The following is a 4,898-nucleotide window of genomic DNA, read 5'->3' as shown; positions in this document are numbered from 1 at the left end:
CATGCCCTGATGTTTTTGTTTGTTTGTTTGTTTGTTTGTTTTTAATGTGCCTCTATGCCTGTACTTGGTTCTATTTTGTTTTTTTAATATATACTTGGGTTTTGGAGTTCACACTCTGGTACTTTGTGGATGTAGGACAAGCACTTAGTGGACAGAACCATCTCTCCGGTCCTGGTCTCATTCTGCATCATGTATGTTTTTATTTTTATTTTTCTGATCATGTCTTATTCCTTCCAGTATCCCTGGGAGCCTTAAATGAAGATGCTTTCCTGATCATCTCAATTCTCTTAGTAACAAAATAAGAAGGGCAAAGGGTGAGCAGTGTATAATGAGGTAGAAACTGCAGCCGAAGAGAAAGGAGTCTTGAAGTTGGACCACATACAGTATTTCCCCAGTCTTAGTTTCTACCTTGACTGCCATCCTTGTCTCTTTTTTTGTGGTTTTTGAACCCTCTTCTTAAAAAGCACTTGTATTCTTTTTGTTTCTTTGTTTTTTTATTTTGTTTGCTTCATTCAGTAGTAAAGAATAATAAAATTATGTAAGTTGCAGGAAAATGAGCTGGAAACCATCATGTTAAGTAAACCAAGCCAGACTCAAAATACCAAAGCTGCAAGTTTCCACTCCTATATGGAACATATATTGCAAACTCTATACAGCAGACATAATGATGTAAAGAGAAGTCCATAATGAAGGGACTTAAGAAGAAGAGGGAGCAAGAATTTTATTTTATTTTATTTTATTTTTTGGTTTTTTGAGACTGGGTTTCTCTGTGTAGCCCTGGCTGTCCTGGAACTCACTCTGTAGACCAGGCTGGCCTCGAACTCAGAAATCCGCCTGCCTCTGCCTCCCAAGTGCTGGGATTAAAGGCGTGCGCCACCACGCCCAGCAAAGCCCCCCATGCTTATCCAATGCCCTCGTTTGGATTTTTATCAGAGTCACAGCCCACAATGAACAGGTTTTCTAGGTAAAATGCCCCAACAAGTTAGAAAGCAATTCTCTTTTTTTCTATATTAATGGGTGCGAATATACATGAATGTTATATTAATATGCAATATTAATATATAATATAAAATATAAAAACAATAATATGTTATATGTATAATATATTATCAATACATTGATATTGTATTTATACATATTAATGTATATGTATTTCATACAGTCCTTGGGAAAGAAAGTATTGAGTCAGTCCAGAGACTGTCTAAGAGAGCCATATAAATTCAGCTTCTATGAAATGTGAACTTTAACGATCTCACAGTGTAGTTCAGTGAAGCTTGTTTTTTATTTATTTATTTATTTATTTATTTATTTATTTATTTATTATATGTAAGTACACTGTAGCTGTCTTCAGACACCCCAGAAGAGGGAGTCAGATCTTGTTAAGGATGGTTGTGAGCCACCATGTGGTTGCTGGGATTTGAACTCTGCACCTTTGGAAGAGCAGTCGGGTGCTCTTACCCGCTGAGCCATCTCACCAGCCCGAAGCTTGTTTTAAAACCCATGTATTTGGACTCAGGCATAGCACTGAACACCTTTAATACCAGCACTTGAGAGAAAGAGACAATGGATCTCTGTGAGTTTGAGGCTAGCCTGGTCAACATCGCAAGTTTCAGGACAGCCAAGACTACATAGTGAGAGCCTGTCTCAAAACAACAACAGCAACAACAACAACAACAGCAACAACAACAACAGCAACAACAACAACAACATGCATTGGCAGGGCTGGAGTTGCTCATCAGATGAGATCACTGGCTGTACTTCCAGAAGACCCAGGTTTGTTCCCAGCACCTATATGGTAACGCACAAGCTTCTGTAAGTCAAGTCTCAGGGAATTCAACACCTTCTTCTGCCCTCTGTGGGCGCTAAGCACACATGTGGTGCACAGAAATATATTCAGACAAAACACCCACGTATAAAACTAAGTAAAATTAAAAAAGAAAACAAAAACCCATTAGGCATTGGGCCTGAAGAGACAGCTCAGTTGGTAGAGGCCTTGCCTGGAATGCATTAAGTGTGGCATTGAACGTCTGAAATTCCAGCATCCTGGGAAGTGAAGGAGCCGAGGCAGGGGGATGCGGAGTTCCAGGCCAGCCTGAGCTACATGTGAGTCTATTAATACGCAAACCCTCATGTGTTCAGGAGTGAATCCCGACCTTCCTGTTTCTGGTCTAATGCTTCAACACTGGAACCAACCTGCTCCTCTTATTTCATTTTTAAAAAAATATTTATTTTATGTATATGAGTGTTCTGTTTTCGTGCACACGTCTCTTTGGCTGACCTGGAACTCACTTTGTAGAGGCTGGTCTCGAACTCAGAAATCTACCTGCCTCTACTTCCCAAGTGCTGGGATTAAAGGCGTGCGCCACCACCGCCCGACAAAAGGTCACAATCTTAACTTGTGTGTGTGTGTGTGTGTGTGTGAGGTACGTTGAGGTGAGGTGTGAAGTAGCCTTAATAGTTTATACTACTAACTTCCTCCCTCCCTACTCTTCCCTTTCCTCTCTCCATGAACCCCCTCCTTCCAATATATAGAGTAAGTACCCAAGGCCAACCTTGAACCTGCAACCTTCCTGCCTCAGCCTCCTGAGCGCTGATAGTACAGGCTTACCCGCCACCATACTCAGAGTTTCTGCATAGCTGCTTGTTTTACGAATGCTAATTACGTTGGTTTTTTTTTTGTTTGTTTGTTTGTTTGTTTGTTTGTTTGTTTGTTTGTTTTTGCGAGAGTGTCTGCACTTAGCTGTTGGGAACCTGCCCCGAGTTGGTTTTGATTGGTAAATAAAAATGCCAATAGCCAATAGCTGGGCAGGGCAGACAGAGTGGGAGGGACTCGAGGATTCCCTGGCTTGGGACCGGGAGGAGAGGAAAAAAGGAGATCCTCCTTTGGTAGAGTGTGGAGGAGAGGAGGGAGATAAGTGCAAGACAGAGAGGCATAGCTATGTGAAGGAGCCGGGAGAGCACGGCCCAGAGGGTTGCCCAGCTGGGTCCAGGGCAGCCAAGATAGAACACAGAATTTAGTACGTAGTAACTTGGAATTATTGGCGGGAGGTAGTGGAGGTTAGGCAGTGTGGCCCAACTATCGAGCTGATTAAGGTACATTAAAATATAAAGTCTGTGTGTGCTTCTTTCATTTGGGAACCTAGACTATTGGGGCAGGTAGCGAACTCGCTGCTAGGATTTTCATGAAATGTATTTCAACATTTCTGATTTTTTTTTTTTTTCCGAGACAGGGTTTCTCTGTATAGCCCTGGCTGTCCTGGAACTCACTTTGTAGACCAGGCTGGCCTCGAACTCAGAAATCCGCCTGCCTCTGCCTCCCGAGTGCTGGGATTAAAGGCGTACACCCCCCAGCTATTGTTGATCATTTAACAATTATTATTAATTTATTTATTTTACATACCGATCCCAGCTTCTTCTCCCTCTTCTCCTCCCAATCCTTCCCTTTCCCCTCCACTCCCCTCCCTCCATCTCCCCTATCTTTGTCCAAAATTCCCAGGAACTTATAAGGATGGCCCTAGCTAAGACTCCTAGAAATTGGAGATAAGGAATCTGAGATGGCCACCTCTAGTAACCAGGCAAGACTTCCAATGGAGGGAGGGGGACACCCACCCACAAAACCTTTGACCCATATTTTGTCCTGCCTATAAGATGTATAGGGATAAAGATGGAGCTGAAGTTGAGAAAATGGCCAACTGTTGACTGGCCGAACTTGTGACTCATGTCACAGTAGAGAGCCCACCTCTTATCTTTATGACCGTTCTTCTATACTATTCTGCACACACACACACACACACACACACACACACACACACAAGCCAAAATCAAATCCCTTCAAATGGTGGCAGTTTGGGGCATGCCTCCACAGCACATCCACCCTACATTTTGTTCTTACTGTCTTGATAGCTTTTCCTGAGTTTCTTTTAGGACAGTGTTTTTGAACCAAGTCCTTAACAGCATAACCTACTTTTCATAGTGAGGATCACAAATCCAGAGCCAGATTGCCTTTGAGTTCTGGCTCCATCTCTTGCTAGCTGTGTGACCTTGGGCAAGCCACTTAAACTTCTGTGCCTATTTCCCCACTGAAAAGGAGACAGTTGATAGCCAAGTAGGGTGTTGGGGGCTGAGTTAATGCAGCTCTAACAGCTTTGGCAGTGGGTATATAGCACACTGGATCTCAGTATGTGCTACATCATAGGTTTAATCCTCTGCATCACAAAAGGCAAAGAAAAACCTGTTCTTACTCTATTTGGCAAGCAGATGTGGCAGTTCTTGTTGTTAGTTACTATTGTGTCCTCTGCAGACACCTGTGACAGTAGAGCTTGTCGATTATTTTTTTGAGTGGAGAAAGCAAGAAAGATACAAGAAAGATACATTCAAAATACTAACTTCACCACGGTGGTTATTGTCCCGTTAGCTTTAAAATTCCATGCTTCCCTTTTAATACCAGCGGTTTGAATTCTCTCTACTATTTCAAATGCCATAATTTCATCCCTCCTATGTATGTAGATCACTTCAGCTTAAATCTCATTGCTTTATTATTATTATTTTTAAGTCATCGGGACTTAACTTTTCTTAAGAACGTCCAAATTTTCTAAGTCAATCATCAGAAAGTGTTCAATGGGAAGGTCAAATACAGGCAAAGCTTTCCGCTCAGTGACTAACCTAGGACAGAAGGGAAACACTCCACTTTTTACGGGAATCTGAGTTAAGAAATAGGGGCAACAGAACAGACGGCAAACAACTGCTTGAGTTACATCAGAACGAAGAGAAGCGATCACCTGGTTTCCAGTCTGAGATTGTTGCACAAGATTAGTGGAACTGAAAAAGTTACCTTTTACACATTAGAAGCTGCTCCAGAGGTTTTTTTTTTTTTTTTTTTTTTTTTTTTTTTTTTTTTT

This window comes from Mus pahari, chromosome 19 (genome assembly GCF_900095145.1).
Source record: "Mus pahari chromosome 19, PAHARI_EIJ_v1.1, whole genome shotgun sequence".
Classification (NCBI taxonomy): domain Eukaryota; kingdom Metazoa; phylum Chordata; class Mammalia; order Rodentia; family Muridae; genus Mus; species Mus pahari.
This window is presented reverse-complemented; position numbering follows the sequence as displayed.